Source organism: Eutrigla gurnardus (genome assembly GCF_963514095.1).
Source record: "Eutrigla gurnardus genome assembly, chromosome: 22".
Classification (NCBI taxonomy): domain Eukaryota; kingdom Metazoa; phylum Chordata; class Actinopteri; order Perciformes; family Triglidae; genus Eutrigla; species Eutrigla gurnardus.
The window spans coordinates 2,062,650-2,082,874 of NC_139933.1; the positions used below are offsets into that span (position 1 = coordinate 2,062,650).

Here is a 20,225-nt window from a genome sequence, read left to right on the forward strand (position 1 = left end):
GAGGAAATGAGTCAGCAGCGCAAGTGGAACTTTTAATAAAAGAAAATATTTTTGACTCACACTTCTCTGCGTTGGCTGTGGCTGAATAATTCAAAAGAAGCTAAACAAAGCTGCTGGAATAAAACCCACTTATACGTACTCGTTAACACACTTCACTACATTCAAAGTGGCGTCTTCAAGTGGGTTTTTTTATGGAAACAAATGTTTTATTCTCCCGGGAAAATAACCCGTCGATGCCTGTGGGCAATCGGAAGAGAGGAAATGAAAGTGGAGAAGCAAAGCTTTCAACAAAAAACGTTAACGGCCAAGACGAATTGAAGGATCACACATTCATGGATTCAAGGATTACATCTTTAATTAAAACAGGTTTAATAGCATATGTGGGTCTGAAATGTGTCAAAAAACACAAGTTGGATTCATATTTCAAGCCTGAAATCACATTTTTCTTTACATGCTCGTTGCATTCTGTACAACTGTTGATAAATCCGGCCATGAAGATGAAACGATCGGCCTCTTTTAGAGTGGAAACGGTGAGGCAACATCTTTAATTAGCTTTTAATCCCACGCTTTAGTCTCCTCCATCACACGACTCATTCACTTGGTTATCATCTTCTAGCCTTTTCTTCCTCCACATGTAGAGCGTCCACGTCAGCTGCCAAAGGAGATGGACTGACCTCTGTGAAGGTCATCCCAGAAACTAACTCAGTCTGGCACTCGTGATGGTGAAAGGACTATTGATCTCCCGGCCGTTCGTATATGTACTTGTATATAAAAGCTGATTGCATTGACTCTGCGGCTCATTTTGGGAATGGCTTGTTGTCTTCTCATCAAAGGTGATAGGGAGGCTCTGCCTGTAACGGTGAGATGTCTGGTTAAGTCCCCAGCCTGATCAATAGGCGCTCTGACTCACTGCTGCTCCGTGAGATTATATGGATTGATCGAGTGCCTCCCTGTTTTAGCAGTTCACGCTAATGTTCCAGCCCTCGTTTAGAAACGTCTCCAGCTGATGAAGCATGGACTTCTCCCATGATTTCATGCACATAAATAATGTATTACATATTTTATTTTTCTCCCCTCTGGGACGAAGGATAAAGACATGTCAATTTCATCACTTACTTGAGTTCATGCGTCATGTTTTTATTTATTTCCCAGATTCCAGTCAGGAAACTCACACAGTTGGGATGACTGACAGTTTGTGAAGGGTTCGGTGAAGTAGGCTGAGCAGACAGGAACTCCAGCCGGGGAGAACTCGTGACAGATTTGGGAGATTTGAGAGTTTTTTTTTGACTCTGAGTACTTCAGTTTGCAAGTATTTAAAAGTTTGGAGCCACTTTTCACGTTTAAATGAGGCAACATGTCAAGAGAGGTCAGAAGTCACAAATACATGGTTACTGTATTGTGCAGGTACTTTTACTTCACTATTTAACTTTTTACTTTCATCTGGAATATCTGTACTTTCTACTCCTCACATTTACAAAAACAGGTTTGTTACTTTAGTTTTATTGCATTTGAGGGGAATTATCATTTTTTTAAATGCATTTTTAATACGATGAGAGACTCAGTTATGCAGTAGAAATGTCCTTCATAGATACTTTATACTTTATAGTCTATTTCAGAGCCTGTACTACTCACAAAACAAGTTGAATCAATACTTTTCCAAGAGTCTTTTTGAACACAAGTATCTGTAGCTACTTCTACCTCAGCTAGTACCAACCAATACTACCATGACACCCATCCATCAATCAATCTGAAACTTTGGTTCCCAGGAGAGGACGATGTCATGTACCTGTCTTTCCTGTTTTACTACGAAATACATCATACAGAAGGAAGGTAGATACCCTTGAAACGCCGTTCCAGGTCGACTTTAAGTTCCAGGATGGCAGTTTTTTTTCCATGCCTCTCTGGATCCCAGTTGTCCTCTTTAGGCAGTTTAATATCTCGCCTTGGTAACTTGTCATGTGGATAAGACGGCGTACAACTGAACCCCAGAAGAAACTTGCAGTGTAACGGCATGGGAACCCAACAGCATGGCAACAAAGCTATCAGCCCTCTCTAGTAGCTGCTGGCTCGTCTCTGAGAAGAACAGAAGGCTCTGGGACTCGGTGGCTGCAGCGATAGCGGAGCGTTTCTTTAGAAGCGTAAGCTCCGGGTCTCACTTCGCATGCAAAAACGTCGACATGCCCTCAGACACTTAAGTCGTTCGAGGTTCGCCTCAACGAGATTTGGAGCTTCTGGGTTTTGCACTGAGGCAGAGTGGAGGGGAGATAAGGGGTGAGGCGAGGGGAGATAGAGTGTGGAATCCATTTTTTATGGAAAGATGAGGACAGGTGAGCTCTGCTCTGCTGCATCGGGGAAAATGAACGATGTAAGAGGAGCGGAGGAGGCAAAAAATAGATCCAGAGAGAAGACAAGAAAATAGATGGAATCTGAAGAGTGAGGCTGTGAGGCAGACGGACTTTTGAGTGATGAATCCAGAGAGAATATGGATTAGGATTGTGTGAAAGTATTGATCCGTGTGTGTGTTGAGCGACCTGACTGACCCGGGACCAGCTGTGTGTGTTGAACACTTATCCTCTGACCCTGAACAAAACTTATATTTGGCTTCCCTGTAAGTGTATGGAACGCCTCTGAATCCTGTTTTTTTCCCTATTGTGCTCCTGTCCTGTCCCGTCCTCATAATGGAAATGTTTGTGGATTTCAGAAAAACAGGAAGCTGTTAGAAAATGCTCGGATGCAAAGAACCGTGACAGAAATTTACCATTTTGAACATATTTTCCTTCCTCCACTCTCTCTCTCTTTCTCTTGCTCCCCATAAACAAAATCTTGTTTGTTGAACTGTGAAGGTTCTCGTTGCAGCGGTGTCGATCAATGTGAATTATTGTCGGGCCTCATAAGTGCAGTAAATGGAACTGCAGAGCCATCCATTTTTCATGTTTTCGGCCCGGCGTCCTGGGATAGATGCTGACCTTGTAAAATGACTTATATAGCTTTTAAAACAACTGAAAACGATTGATTGGCCGGGAGTAGCACACAGGACGCCAGGAAAACATCCTTAACAGCCATTTTGGTCATCAGATGGCTGGTTGACGGATTCAACAGTGAAATACCTGTTATCCTCTTCTTTTCCCCCTTCCTCAACTGTATTTATAGCGTTTTCTGTGCCTGTAAAATGCATCCGGAGTGTCAGAAATCCTGAACTGCTTCAGCAGCCTCAGTTGGAATCTTCTGTGAAGTCAAATTAGCATAATATCTGCCCCCCCGCGCGCCGGTTGCCCAGGAAGCCTGTGGAGCTGGAGCTGTAATCCGGTTATGGTTAGGGGGTGAGACATTTCTGATAAACACTAAGCATGTTGACCAATCACAACAGAAGTGGGGCCAGCTGACCAATCAGAGCTGCTGCAGCAGGATGGGGAGAAATAAAGCATTTTAGAGCATTAAACCGTGTAAACAAGCAGAGTAGGTCGTCTTTAACACCAGGTGACTCAAAGACCCAAAGTGTGTATCCACTCAGTCCAGTTTGTGTCCATCAAAACCATAGCATTGGTCCATTCTCACCTACTTGCTAACTTACATTCCCAAAATCCTGCTGAAAACTATACATTTAGCCTGCTGATGTATTTGCATATTCAGTGTCTGAAGCGGTGGAAAGAAGCTTTTGGCAACTTCCCAGCTTTGTGTCATACACGTCCCGAAATACATTTCAATCACACAACCATAAAAAAAGAAAGAAAAACAACCAAGCAACTGAGCAATAATTGTGAAAGAAGTCACTTGATATGAGAGTGAGAGGAAATATCAATATTCAAACGTCATTGATCTGCAGAAGAATGCAGAATCCGTTCAGCAACGGGAAATATTTTGGTTCTTGAAGGATTCTGGTTTCATTTGTAGTCTTAAGTGGCTGACCAATCACGTTGGAGCATTGGTTGGACGCAGGTAAACAGTCTGTGTGGTGGAGATAACGAGGCAGAATGCAATCCGGCCCAAACGCAATCAAGGAATCCATCGTCCAGGGTTTAGCCTCTCGGGGCAACGGCCAACATTTCTGGGGTTCTAGCAGATCTCATCAACACCCATTACACTCAGGGAGCCTCGACCAAAAAATGTATTCTAGTTATGAAAAGTATAAATGTGCAGTAGGTTTTCTAAACATGCCAACATCTGCTTTATCTGGCATCTGACATACAACATTATTTGGGGGATAATGGTGCTTTTTTCCTATATTCATGATCATACGTGGTGAACATGGCAGATGTCGAGTCTGACGTCACCTCCAGATAAGAAACAGGACAAACCCATTCATCCTAACAATCAGTGTGTTGGTTTGCCGATAAACAAGAAAAATAATGTGTATTCACTTGGTTTAAATCTCCATCTATGAAAGGGCAACAGCAACAACTATGATAGTTGGATAAAAACAGAAGACTGATTGTGGAAACACAGTTTACTGAATGGTCTGGTCCAGAACACACAATGTCTGGCAACTGGGGAAGGACTCATTAAATACTTAGACAAAACAAGTGAATAATAAATGGAGTGAGCATGCAGAACTGATGAAGTGTCAAAAAGCAAAAGAAAGCCTTTACATTCACACATCATCCATGTTTAAACAGCTACGCAACATATAACACAATATCCACAAACTGATTGCCTATTCAACCCCTAGATGTTTCCACAGATACCCGTCGGTAAACAGGGTCCCTTTAAAAGATCAAAATAAAGGTCTCACACATTTCTCATGTGGCACAGGACGAGGGATGAATGATTCCCACTCTGCAGATTTAAAAGGCGATATTACAAATAAAAGGGCTGAAAGTAAATCAATTATAGAACAACGTGCGTGCTTTGTTCGCCCGTATCTCCGGGTATCTCGGGTTTGATCATCCAAACAAATGCTTTTAGCGCGACAGGTGAACGTAGAGAACAAAAGAAGCGGTCGCAACCAAACAAACCCTGAGGCTTTTATGCACAACAGGCTAAGAGTATTACGACGTAATGGAATCAGAACCGCTCGTTACCTGAAGGTGCATCAAACACATGCTGATGTCAGCCGTTTCACTTTCAGCCTTGAAAGATTTGGAGGAAGAACCTTGATTTTACAGAATGATTGAAAAGTTTATGAATATATGCAGAACTTCTGCTATTAAAATAATGAAATCATCACTTGAAGGTATTCCTAACAAATTTAAAAACAAATATCAACACATTTGGAATGTCTTCAGCAAGAAATGTAGATAAATTAATGATTGATTAATGATGTAATCGATTACAATTCAAGGTAAATATTCATTCTTCCTAACTTAAAGAATTGTGAAAAATTAATTTCTTCAGACCTGAGGGGGGGTAAGACCTGAGGTAAGACCTGATGCAGGGTTAGGACCTGATGGGGGGTTAGGACCTGAGGTTTGGACCTGATGTGGGGGGGTTAGGACCTGCGAGGTGATGCGAGGTGAGGACCTGAGGTTTGGACCTGATGTGATGTGAGGACCTGAGGTTTGGACCTGATGCAGGGTTAGGACCTAATGCAGGATTAGGAGCTGAGGTGGGGTTTGGACCTGAGGTTAGGACCTGAGGCGGGGTTAGGACTTGATGTGGGGGGGTTAGGACCTGATGCGAGGTGAGGACCTGAGGTGAGGACCTGAGGTTAAGACCTGAGGTTAGGACCTGAGGCGGGGTTAGGACTTGATGTGGGGGGATTAGGACCTGATGCGAGGTGAGGACCTGAGGTTAGGACCTGATGCGAGGTGAGGACCTGAGGTTAAGACCTGAGGTTAGGACCTGAGGCGGGGTTAGGACTTGATGTGGGGGGATTAGGACCTGATGCGAGGTGAGGACCTGAGGTTAAGACCTGAGGTTAGGACCTGAGGCGGGGTTAGGACTTGATGTGGGGGGATTAGGACCTGATGCGAGGTGAGGACCTGAGGTTAAGACTTGAGGTTTGGACCTGAGGCAGGGTTTTCAGACGTTTGCTGGCTGCAGGATCACCTTGAATCATGACTCTCAATGAGGAGGATGCATTATTTAAGCCGTCCTCAGACAAAGTGCCCCCCATCACAATCTCTGAATCACGTTGACCGGTTTCTCCGTCTGGTTTCCATCGCTCTCTATCTCTCGAGGTTTCCGAGTCCATCTTGTTTCCTTCCGTCTCGCGTCCAAACAAAGAAAAATCCATCCTCTGAAGGGCGGGTTGAATGGGGATATGAAAGCAGCTGTCCTCATCAGCGGTGGATGCTTGGACTGGTATCCATGGGAACCAAATAGATCTTCTATTACAGTAAACCAAATGTTTGGGTGCTTGTGTGCGTGCGGCTGTGTGCTGAGGGCTTCGGAGGTGGGATGTTATCTGGGGCAATAAATCACCGTCATCTAGCGGTGATACAAAGCTGTGTTCCGATCAATAGCATGTCTGGATGTTTGCCCACAGAGGAGCCTGCAATGTAAACCAACCAGGCAGCTCACGATGCCAATTACACAGGAAAAAAGGAAAAAAGACAATTCATATTCTCGGGCATGAGTTCGAATTCAAGAAGAAGCTTACTTTTTTTTTATGCAGGAAACTTGTTTTGTGTCTGAAAACAATTTAATTTGTGATTTTTAAAAAAAAAGCAGTATAGTTATGTCATTGTCATTGACGATGGAGTCTTGTTTTGTTAAACAGATTACTGGTTGTCCCGACAACGGGTTATTTTAAATTCCTCTTCAAGGAGAAGCTCCTTGGTATCAAGCATAATTTTGTGGTACATTATTTATTTAATATGTAATAACAATAACTTATTGCAACAGTCAATTGGGAACAAAATGTTCTGAGAAAACGTCTGAGAGAACTTATTGGTGGGAGTGTGCTTTACAGCAACAAGTTGCTCAGTTTGTGAGGTGCACCTGAATGCACCATGAAGCCCACATGCTTTATTGTACAGAATGATGTCGACACACAAACGGTTTTAAATCGAAGAAAGACAAAAAGAATGGTCGTTCCTGTTTTTGGACTTGAAGGTTGAAATGAAAAGCTCATTTCGGTCGATGCGTCTGAGTGTGACGTCAGTACTTTTGACCTGTCTTGAATGTGGACCCGTTTTATTTCTTCATTGATCTCGACTCTTAGTTTTGCTCTCAAAGTGCAAAAAAATTGATGGATCTAACTTCTAAATGTACAAAAAAAGACCCCTCTATAAAGGGTCTGTGGTCCCCCCACAGTCTCGAAGCCAGTCCACTTCAAAGTCTCCGAACTCACTCAGATCTTGATTTGATTTGCATTCTTTACTGGTGCATTTGTCAAAGCAACTTTCTGGCTTTCATTATAAACAGCAATGAAAGACGTGTTAATGCGATAATGATTGAATTCTTTTAGTATTTGATCCCGTTTTAGTCTTTTTTTTGCCCCCATGCTTCATCTCCACCTTCAGCCCTCCCTTATTCACCTCCCTCACATCGTCCTGCTACCTACGACAGTTTGAATAACGCTGCAAAGTTCCAGGTAATGATTTGTTTGAGCCCCGCAGACGGGAAACAAATATAGCGACGCCCTTGCCTCGTCACCTTTAGTCGGCAAACAAAAGGATCGAGACGATCCATGAGTTGGAAAACATCCAACATTACACACTGAGGGTAAAACATTTCCATTCTCCTCATTTAGATTTAAGAGATGTACTTAGAGGCTTAATGAGATGCTGCTGCTTTTAATGAATGCACTCTCAATGTGTGTACACACACTTTCTGGAAGGAGTCCATATTATTCACAGTTAAAGTACCTTCCACCGCTAACAAATACACCTCGTTAGGATAAGGTTCGGGCATCGGTACGTATCGACCGAAATAACACAGTTCCAAGTGTTGGTGAAACTTTTCCATTAATTGCTAATAGATTGCATTCCAACATTGAAAAACACATTATTTGTATAATATTTGTATTTGCTCAAAGCCAATTCACGATATAAGCTAGCCAGTGGGACGCATAGCTTCTGATCACATGATGGAAGTTATCGCATCTCCTTACCTACAATGGCCCTAATACGCCGTCATGCTGACTAATTATAAAGCCAACATCCGGGTGTTCCACAACTGTTGAATCTGGACAAAACTGAAGTCTCCGTATTAAAAAGCAAACGCAGGAACGATTTCGCCGAGGGGCGTTTCTTATTAGAATTAGTTCATAGTGGCTGAATGAGGAGAAAAGAAAAGGACTTAGATTGGAGCAGGTAATGAAAGTTCCATTTCAACGCGGTGTGAAATTGAAAACCTAAAATAGAAAATGTAAATGGCTACATTGTAATAAGTGTATTGGAGAGTGAAAATGGAAAACTAACTATATATGTTTGAGTGAATCCAGACTATCATCTTCACGTCTCCATAGAATAAAGCAATTATAGGAACATATATTACAATGATTGCTCTCGCCTCAATAAAACGCTGTGAATGTGGTATAAGAGGAATAAAATCTCCACAAGCAAAACACTAATAAATGGTGCTGAACACGATCCCAAACTCAATATGTAAAATGATGAAACCCCCAAATTCAGCTCATTCTACAAATTCACCAAAGTGAAATGCATATACTCTTCAACAAAGTACAATTTTTTAAATTAATTTAAAGTACTTTATTCATTTCCCCCTTAAATGAATTTTTTCCGTGACTTTTTGATAGATTTTTCTACACTTCAACCAACGGCTGCTCACATAAAACTCTTCAACTTCACGTCCTTTCTGTTTCTCAGTCGTCTCTTTAGTCCCTAAACTTAAGCTTCTCCGGTCGTCGCCGCGCCGCTGAAGTCAAATTAAACATTCAAGTCTTTTCCCACTAAAGTGAAACCCGGGAGTCGGACGACTTCTCTGCACATCACCTTTGTACCGATGTTGTTGTTGAATACTTGTGGCGTCCCCGTCGGCCCGACGCTTATCATTCCTTTCACACCTTCATCAGCGCGGCGTTCTGCAGCTCGGGGATGTTTGTTTCAGCCGCCGGCCAAGTCCTCGGTCCCAACAGCACACCTTCCATGTGGCATGAGGATTTATTTAGCAATTTGCATCTCATTAGTGTTAATCAATGCGTTGGCATTCCTAATATATAATGATATATGAATGTATTTTAAATACGTTTTCTGGATTGAATAACTTGTCCTCCAACGTGGCCATGAAGTTAAATATTTAGGTATTCCATTTTCAGACACAATCCTCTGTTTATTGCGATTTAAATGCATCAGGAATCACTTTGCAATGATTACATTATGTGTCCCAATCACCCAGGTGGAATTAATTTGTTTGGCGCTACAAAATACAAGACATTTTTTATTGATTACTGATGCATTTAAATAGGAATAAACAAAGGATTGTTTCTGAAAACTATAATTACAACTTCCAACATGAAACGTTCATGATGTAAACAGTCTGTTATTATGAATGACAAGACATGGCCAACATCAAAAGAAACACTTTTAATATGTTTCAGTTACTTTTCAAAACTTCTAAATCCAGGAAGATCTCTTCACATCGGCATGAATGAGATCCACAGCAGACCTTTTTTAAAAACAGTAAACACGTCATCTTCATTTTAAGGTGGGCTGCTTCATGATATTTTAAAGGAGTCTGGCAGAGAGCTCACTCCTAACGGCGAGGATCTCATTCAACTAAATGCTCTCTGCTCACTCGGATAAAACCCCTGAATCTTTCAGCATGGATGTCGGGGGGGAAACTCCGGCCAGACCTGATGATGAAAAGTTTCTGTTTTTGCTTGCAGGTGAATGTTCGCCCTGTTTTTCTACCTTCATCTCGAGAGCAGACCTGCACTCTCCATCGTTACCGAAATCCCATTCCTATTCCTGAACTCATCCCCCCTCGTGCCAAAGTCAATGAAGATTGTGGAGCTCGTATCGCATTCCCCTGCTTCTCTGCACCGCCTGCATTTTTCAAGCAAATGCCTTATTAATACACGAGTCACTCTCTGGGCTGTTTGCATTAATGAGCACATGCAGCCTAATTGGCGGATGCAGAGTGTGCTGAACGCTGTTATCTGCACTCTCTGTCCCGACACGACACCGCGGCATCAGGACTCCATGCTTTCAGTTCATCATGGTGCAACATGTGAAGCTCATTAGTTTGTAAGCTATTTGGTCATAAAAAAGGATTAAAGCTGCTTTATTTTTATTTGTTTCCTTTTGGGGGGGCTTTTTTCTGGAGAAAGCGGAACCAACAGCATGAACATATTATCACCATGTGACGTTGATGAGCCAAACATGCAGAAAACATGCAGAAAAACAGCTCTTAAAGTGAACAACGGGGGTTCGATGTCCCGACACCTGAAGCGATCCAGATTTCATGTCGAGCAAACAGACGTTTCCTCTTTCTCAGCTGCGTTCGACGTTAGGGCGAAGCTGCAGAAAAGGCCGAACGATGATGGATGGAGTTTGAGCCGATCTGGAGAGGAAGACAAATGATGTTTGAGTGGCCGCCGCCAACGCCGCCGCCGCTCGCATCGGACCTTCTTAACCTCATAAAATACTCTCTCACACACAAACTAGCCGGCAAAGTGGAGACTGAGAGACAGATGGAGGGAGTAACGGAGGGAGAAGGGCGACGTGACGGATGAAATAAGTAAATCCAGAAAAAGATGTGCGAAACGATCAATGGGAGCAGAGAAGGAGCTTCCGCAGGGTGAGATGATAAATAATGCTGAATATTTGAATGTTAAGCATCCGTCAAAGTCGGGGATTAAATATCAGCACGCCACGTTATTAAACACAAATTGGGCTTAAATCTCACTCACATTAGCCCATGGTGAACATATGAAAACAACAAATTTATACAATTTAGACTTCATATCCCAGAGGGTGGGAATGTACTCATCTCAATCAGGAGTATTTAAATCTCCAATTTTTGAAAAATGCGTCACTTCAATTCCAGCACAAATCAAAACAGAGCAAATTGGTGAAATTTCTCTTCCTGGAAAAACAAGCCTAATAAGCCTGAATCACATGATACGCCTCCCTCATGGAAATAAAAACAACCCAATTTGAGAGAATGTTGCCTCGAGCTTAATCACGTCGATGTGGATTCTGGCACAAAACCACGCGAGCACCAGCCGAGTCACATTCACATGAGGAAGGCTGTCATGTTTTACATTGTTTAAATGTCAATCTAACAGAAATCATTTATAGTTCCAGCGAATAGAAAGCAGCAGTCGGTCTCCCTTTAAAGTCCACAGACATATTTAACCAACACCATGTCAGCTCTGAAGCTGCAGCTTATTTCTCTGCAAACAACCTTTTATTTGCCACGTTTAAATGACATTTTTAACTGAGCCACAGCCGAGTGTTGATAACACTTTATATTAAAGTACTAGCCATTAGCAGCTAATGAGCATACATATTAAAAGTATATTGGCTGTTAATTAGTGATTATAAAGCTTAATAATGCCTTATTCTGAGTTTTGCCCCAATAACCTCCCTAATACTGCTAATTGGTAGCAAGCAAGGCAGTTGAAGAACATTAATTATAACCTTAATAGGCTTTATAGTATGGGCCTTATAGGGTACAACAAGAATATTACAATGACTCATTAACAGCCAATATACTATGGATATGTATGTTAATTAGCTGCTAGTTAATGACTAATATACCTTAATATGAAGTTTACAACTCTGACTTCATAAAAAACAAGACAAACAGCCGGCTGGGAAATACAGAAAGGCATAAACGAGCCAGAACACTAACGGGAAATGACTGTTAATAGGCAATCTTAGATTTTAAATTGGTCAACATTTCATTAGTTGAGTACATTTTCCTCCCTTTGGATCTACTTTCTGTGACTTTGTAAACTCCACACACATCGAGTGACAGGGAGAGAGAATACCGTTCAACACAAGGACGTTTCAAGTACACCGTGCACACCTTGGCCTGCCGAGGCAGCAGAGCCCTTCAGAGTTCAAACCCTCGGGAGATTGAACGCCTTTACGGGCGCCGCCTGATCGCAGCAATAACTCCCGACGCTGCGGATTCACACTCGCTGGGTGTGCGTCGCAAACTTTTTAGGAAATAAAACATTGTTGTTGTTCAATCCAGATGTTATGAAATCTCATAAACATCCTGCGTGTCTTCAGATCGGCAAATTAATTGGATTATCCATCGGAATAAGTTGTGAATGGAGGCAGGTAGGCATGTGGGGAGCATATGCAAGACGACTGATAGATGAGTACACAGCTGGAGAGAGACGGGTGGAGGAGGATGGGTGGTGTGTGTGTGTGTGTGTGTGTGTGTGTGTGTGTGTGTGTGTGTGTGTGTGTGTGTGTGTGTGTGTGGGTGTGTGGGTGTGTGGGTGGGTGGGGGGGACAGATGCATGGCTTATTACAATCACATCACATGGGGTGAAGGTGGGGCGGACATTGCAGTTTGCTTAATGGGAACTTTTCCCAGCTTCCCTGCAGAGATTTAACACGGAGCCAAAACACACAAACCAACAGGAACACGACGCAGATGCTTCTTCCACACACACACACACACACACACACACACACACACACACACACACACACACACACACACACACACACACACTAATATTGCCAGCGTGAAGGTATCAGCCTTTCATCCCGATGCACTTGAAGTGGACAATTCATTCCGTCGACCAGCTTCAAACCATTTCATTCATTCATATTTTATCTCTTTTGATGATGTTTTTCAACCGGTGAGACGCTTTTGTGATCAAAAGGAGGACGGCGTGAGATCCTGAGACGGTTGCGTTTAAGGCCTTTGTGACCTCTCCGGGACCTCCACCTCTTCTCCTCACTGTAATGTTCTGGGCTGGTGAGTCTGAATACAAACACAGAAGCTACAAAGGTGAAGGGAATCCTGTGATGTGATTGAATGTGATTCCATTCATAGCTGAAGACCAGGCGGCTTAAACTTGCATAACCTCTGCTGGCCATCAGGGGGCGACTCCTCTGATTGCAACAATTAACCTAAGGAGGAGATGCATGAGAAAAATATTGAATTCAAGGCACTAATTTAGTATGAAAATGAGTGAGTTTGCAGGTTTTAACTGAACTATGATACTAGTGGGTGGAGCTAAAACACTTCAGACCACAAACCTGCCATTTCTAAATAAGCTACCATAGTTAGTAGCATTTTTATCTTTTAATGGCAGCTCCAAAAAGTAATGCAGGAACTGAGATTCCTCTGTTCAGATGCCAAATCCAGAAAGTGGAGATGTGATCAAATGTCCAGGAACGTGGAATTGAGTTGAGATCGTGATGCCAATAATGAATCAATAAATCACCAGCAGAGACGAGAGGAAATAGAATTGAACTCATATTCAACTTCTCATTATTTCTTTTTTTTTTCTCAGGCAAATAAGTTTGCTTATTTGTTCTTTCTCAATAAAAGCAGAGTACACTAGCTTCCTCTTTATTGATTTGTTCGTAAGTTGGAGATACACGACGGCTTGAAAAGACTTTTGGAGTTCCCAACTGTCGGCAGCTTGAGACGCGCTATCTGATGGTATTACTGTAGTCTGGATGAATCAACGCGCTCCGACTGTACAAAGAATAAAGGAAGTAAAGGGAACACTTTGTACAACGCTGCAGGAAGTGTCGAAGGCACGAGGTCGTCCACAGTTCCCGTGTATTGATCCGGCCGGCGTCCCGAAGCTCCTCCGAGTCATCACAGCGCCTCCTTCCTCTGTTCTGACTCGTTTTAACGCCATCAGACAGCGGAGGACTTTGAAAAGCCAGAGGCGTGCTGTTTGCCGAATCTCATCACATCGTCAGCCGCTTCAAAAGACGCTGAGTTCAATGGCAGCCGGCGTTATCTTTTATTAACTGGGTGTGTTAATGACATGTCGCCGCCTCTCCCCGAGGATGCACACAGATGTGCCGTCGGGGCGACGAGTGAACGAAAGGAAATGTCTTGGAATGATCACTTCGAAAGCGTAGAGGATTTAAAAAAACATTAAAGTCAGGCTCAAATACAAACCTTGAATACCATGGACTCAACAAAAAAAAGACAAATCCAGGAATACTGTCCCCATGAAATATGAAGCAATGTCACAACAACGATGCAGAGTAATAGTAATAGTAGTAGAAATACTACCTCTACTGCTAGTAAGCTTTTCTACCGCTCATTCACATCCCCTGCTCTGTCATTCACGACCGTGTCAACAGTGTTAGCTTTCCTGGAAGGTGGAGACCCGGCTCGGGTTCAGGCCTGGGATCTCAAAGGCAAGGCAACTTCACGTGTTTAGCAACTTTCATACACCGGGGCAATTCAAAGTGCTTCAAAGTGCAGTTTTTTAAACATTTAACAATTAAAGTACAATAGAAACACAGACTAGAAGTTCATTTAAAAGTCAACTTATGAACGACTTGGATCCAAGATGTTTTTTTGTTTTAGTTGATAAAAATACTGTGGAGGCCAGCAGAAGGAGACACTCTGCCACTCGGTCAGAAATAGACAAGGTGCATATTTTTAGCACAGTGTCTCCTCTGGAGAACACTGATATCTGGGATGCTATTCTGGGCAATCAGAAAATTGATAAAAAGTAAATACACCACAAGTCAAGCAGGAATGAAAAATTCATTTTTGAATCATTTTAGTGCAAGAAATTACAAAAAAAAAAAACATATTAATGCCTTTTGTGCCAATTTGCAGAATCATCCTCTGAGTAAAAACGACCTTCCGTGACGATCTGATGATGAGCGTGAAATTAATCACAACTGGAATGTCATCAGTGAGGAGAATGTTGCTTTGCAAAGTCAATGGTTGAAACACTTAACTGGGGATACACTGCTGTAAACACAGCAGGCCATGCAGGCTACACACCACACATACCTTGACGTACCAACACATTTAATTGGAAATGCCATCAGTGGACAAGAATGTCATTGTTTCATACGTATGCGGCTTGCTGCTTAATTCACTTAAAGTTTATTTATATAATTCCCATTAACGTGCCAGCAGAGAGGAAACACTCGTGCAGAGATAAATAATGACAGGGAGCGCGTGTTTTTGTTTCCTTCTCGCTGCAATCAAGTTGGAGGCACGCAGCATTAATGAAAGGACTCGGTCGATGGTTGATGCCAAACTTGACGCTTGAGGGCCACAGTTTGAGGTGCCCTTGTATGTATTATACATTCATTACAAACTGTTCTAGACTGTCAAATGAGGGTCAACAAGTGGATGCAATTATTTGTGAGGGTTTACAGCTACACATGTAACTTTGTTGTTCAGTTAAAGGGGATGCACAAGACGAAAGGTAAATACCACAAAACGAGCTAAACAACATAGTATAAAAGGACTAGACTTTATAATCACACTTTGCATTAAAGTGTTTTGGTTGATTGAAGACAATAATTTCTCTTTTTGCAGAAAGCTGTAAATTCTGACTACATGCTTCCCGATGTCCTCTACTGCAGGAGGGTAAACGTCTCTTCCAAGTATTGATTTTCTTAATTTTGGGGATTGAACCAGGCCAGTGGGGAAGGTACCCAGAGCCAACATGCATAAATCATTTTCAGGAAAGAGGAGAGTCCGAAATGGGACCCAAAAGATAACCCAGAACAGGACCAAAAAAAGACTCAAGGGTAATTAAATCCAAACTGTGGTTGGCCTGGGAAGACTTAAATAGGGAGAAAAACCCCAAATTTAGCTATTAGCTGATTTGGAGGCAGGTGATAATTATGAAGCCAGCATTAGTGACCAACTAATCCCCCCCTCGTCAACCCCTCCTACAAAACAAAGAGAGAGTAGAAGAGATGAGTAGTCTTTACCCATTCAATTATACAGATTATCCATTATGCTAATCGCTAGCATACATATAGCAATATTGCATACGCAGATGAATTTTTCTGCATTTTGAGCGTTGAAGCTCTTCAGCGAAATCTCCGCGGTTGAGTTATTCTTTTACTTCTTCTTCTTCTTAACTGCTGTGCATGACCTATGAAATATACATAGCATCCTGTTTCTACCGCTTACATCATGCTGCATTTAAACCTTTAGAGCGTCGGCTAATGGAACATGCTAAAATGCCGGACAGCTTTGTTCCATTTAAGGCATCAGAGGCCGTAAAACTACTGACAGAAACAAGAAGTGATGAATATAGAAATGCTGAATTGGCTTTGGTTATTGAATTACAAGAAGCACATAGATAATATAATGTAAAGAGCATGATATCTTATAGAACATAATGGAAGTACTTTACTCAAACAGAGTTCATTCAGTACTCTCTGAATGACAGCACTGTTCAAAGATGGTTCCTCAAGGACTCATCAGTAATTGGCAATTTTTCAAAACCCATTACAGCATGAAGCCAGTCAAAATTAATAGGCAATAAACAGACTGGCTGACTAACTCCCCCTCTGGATGCTACTATTGTTAATCATTACATGTGAATGGGATTTTCTCCATATTACATGAAAAATTTCACAGTCCCGTTCCACAGGACCACCGTGGGATACCATTTGTTTAAAATACCTACAATTTTCAATGACAAGAAACGTGTTTAAATGGTGCCGTTAAAAGTAGATGTGAAGTTGCATTTTTTTGTATAACTGTTGAAGTTTAAGACGTAATTAGAAAGACCGCAGGTCCAGAAGTTGCGTCTCACTACGAAGCTAGAGTGTTTCAAGGTTCAATTTATTGTCATTATACAATTGTACATCGGCAATATTGGTATTAGTCCAATTTTCATTGTAAGAATAATGCGTGAACCCTGTATCTCTTCCCTTTGGGCTCTCCGTAGGCACCTCTTGTCACCAATATCACTTTAAGTGACCTAGCTAGCAAGCCAAGCTAACGGCGATGCTGATGATGTACTTTGTGCAAAGACAAGAGTTCACTGAGTGGATTCACACGGTGGTTCTAGTACATACTTACTGCCAATGTGACTTCATAGACAACCTGTTTATCTCCTGCATCTGGTCCTTCTGCTTCCCGTTACTAAAACTGCTTTCAATAAAGTGCTTTTGTTCGTCTATTAAAACCTCAGCTCACTCAGTCTGCCGCCCCAGAGAATTAGTGGAAAACATTCAAAAACGGGACCAAAGAATCACCCGACCCCCGAGGGAAAGAAAATGAACTGTGATCAAGACAGTTTGCTAATTGGTTGGTCTCATTAGCAGTTTGATCAGACCTAATCAGAGGGCGATGTCTGGGAATTAGGCCTGCGTTGTTTTCCAAAGAGGAGATCAAGGTGTTTGAAGCAGTTGCACTGAGCTGGCGAGTCTCATCCACACATTCTTGCTTTAGGTCCAGTGAAATGCGACACGGGGATATAAAGATGGTCATTCCATATTCTTCCACCTTGACACAAATAGCCAAGGGGAAGCCCTGAAACCAACACACACACACACACACACACACGAGTGCATTAGAGAGCGAGGGGGTTTAAAGAGAACCAATAAACTCCAACCTCCAAGCTCCCAAAAGTCAAATGGGAAAGCTTAAGCACGCTTGTTCAACAGGTGTGGAGGAAGAGGAAGGGAAAAGTTTGCCGATCCTATATATTCATGGCTTGCTTTGATCTGGTCTACTTGTTACTTGGCCCTCTGGTTCGGCTTATCACATTCTGCAGGAGCAACAAGGACAAATCGCCTGTTAATTGAGACGCTATAAGTACAGTCACGCCATGTTGCCAGTTACTGGGCCAGTAGGCAGCCGGCAGATTGGTCAAATGTTTCCCTGCTGTTGAACAAGGTTGTTAAGAGGTCAAGAGCTCCAATTTGATATCCAACCGAGACTTTTAAGGGAAGTGATAATCTCAGGTTTAGCCCTGCATGTGTTACTTCATGGGATGTGGGTGTATGGAGGTGTGGGGGGGTAAGGACACAAAAAAATCATCTTAAAAAGCAGTGTCACGATGTCACGCTTGTAATTCTTTACATGAAATTAGTTTAGTCCAAGATGTTTTGTGGGCTAAGTAATAATTTCCTGTTCTATTATTTCTACAGTGCAATAAATAGCTTTAATTATGCACCGCTGCTTTCCTAATCACAATGCTAATCCAGCTCTGAACAAAACCGGATCCTCAAAGAAGCACGTCATCAAGCCTTAACGCTCAATTTAATGAAATAGAAAAGCTCCTCTCCGCTCACTGGAGCTTTATATCCTCTTTTAGTTGCTTATTGGGGGATTTACGGCTCCTCAACTTTACCACTTTGGTTCGTTCTCACCAGCCCATCAGACGTTAACGCTCTGAAACAAATCCCACTCTACACTTACCTGCCCTGCATTAAACTCCAAACAGACAAAGTTTGCTACATTGTGAACAAGTTAGGGGATTTCCCTTTAAGGACTGGAGGAGACCAAAAACAGAGCTTAAAGGAGAGTGGAAAGATGTTTCCTTCATCCCAGGCTCCACAAATATGGCCAAGAATTCAGTAAATGCAGGTTTAAAGAGTGTTAATGCCTGAAGACATCGTCACACAAACAAAGGGTTATGTAAGTTTACTCAGGAATGTGGGACGATATCACAAAGACGTACCTTCAGAGAGGGGAACCTCTGACTTTGATTAAAAAGGCTTTTACACAAACAATAAGAAGAAGAAGAAAGTGCTCATATTATTATTATGCCCTGCTCGGGAACACATTTATTAAAAGCCACAAAAAAACCCAGAAAATGTGTGTTTATACATGCAGATGTGTGTTGACATGCCGAGTTTGATGATGTGACATGAGATGAAAGCGTTGCCCCTGTTGCAACGTAGGGGGTCTGGCTTTGACGTATCCCGGGAGCTTTTCCCATCTCGCTGTGACGCAGGCGTCATTACAAGGTTCTTTCGATGCCAGTTTGAAAGGAAGCTTTTCCCAGCGACCTTTCCTTCCCTCCCTTTGTTGTTTTCTAGAACAAAACCTTCGCCGCTGTAAAAGCACCCGGGCATGTGGAGAGGTTCTTCTGATCTTTACTGCTGTTATAGGAGCTGTTCAGACTCATGGGATATATAGATATATAACACCCATCAGGGACTTGCCATCTCATGGGAAGACCTCCAACCAGCACATGCAGCTGCACGTGTAACTGCTATATCAATTATCAAAAAAACAATTATTTGGGGTTATGGTGTAATCTGTCACTTTCAAGACCTCTCATCCAGGTAGCAGCGGGCTATAAATTACCATAATGCAGTGATTTAATCTTTGTTTGGTGCAAAGATGTCATCTGAGTTTTCACAGAGGGATAATATGTGCATAGTGAAATCGCTGCATCTGTCTTCATTAAATTGCATGAAAGCAGGAATGCAACGATATAAAAGGCTTTCCTAGAGTTTTTACTGATATGTAAATACTGTATATTAATATACAGAGTTATCGTGATAGATTATTCTGGTACACACTTGCTTAACTACAGAGAGTTTTAAAAAGTTATATTTCAGTCCTGGGTGATTCGGCTATACCAGTGGTTACCATGGTAACAGTACGTGTTAGATAGAGGGTAGATATTGTGATAACGGTACGAAACACAAGAGCATCGTAGCTTCAGAGAGAGAGAGACTTATGTGACTTTTGGGTGTATTTCTAATTACGTGTTTTCTTATACTTCAACAGTTATACTAAATCTGACTTTCTTGAGGTTACGATTTATGCATGCCACAATTCATACGGGATCAAAACATCGTTTACCTCTTCCTGTTGACTGGCGTACTTACTTTTTTCCAAAATAAGGTCCCATGTTAGTGAACCTGAAGGGGCGGGGCTTAGCTTCAATAAACACATTGTTTAAATATAACTGTCAGTCAATCAATGGTTATTTATAATTCTGTTGTATTAGCAGAGTAAATAGTGAGAAATCATGAACAAACATAAGATAGTTACAGAATGTAAATGCATTGAAAGGCTGATGAAATGTCAACCAGGAGAATCCAAAATCCATTTCAATCTTTAGAGTTAAAACTTTAACACACACACACACACACACACACACACACACACACACCTCCGCTGAGCCAGCCAGCTTCCTGCTGTGGTTATAAACATCGGGCCGGATATACCTCGAGGGAGAAAATGTTATATTGCTCACATTTCTAATTTATAAAGTTGAAATTGACATTATAGCCACATTCTATGAGTTTCTGGTAATATTGAGATAGTTTAAAGATATTTACTCGCTATTTAGTATAAAGTATTCATACAGCCGATACGATGAATTAATGAGTGTAAATTAAAAGCCAAATGTTCCTGTCGGGGTAACACGGACGCAGATGTAGGCACACACACAATATCAACGTCATTATTAGCGGTTGGTCTGG

General features: G+C 42.0%; 1 protein-coding gene across 1 annotated transcript in view; it reads left to right on the forward strand.

Moving 5' to 3' along the window:
- The window catches only part of uts2r (urotensin 2 receptor), a 36,020-nt gene that overhangs the window by 7,407 nt on the left and 8,388 nt on the right, over positions 1–20,225 (forward strand). The gene's annotated exons all lie outside the window — the stretch shown is intronic.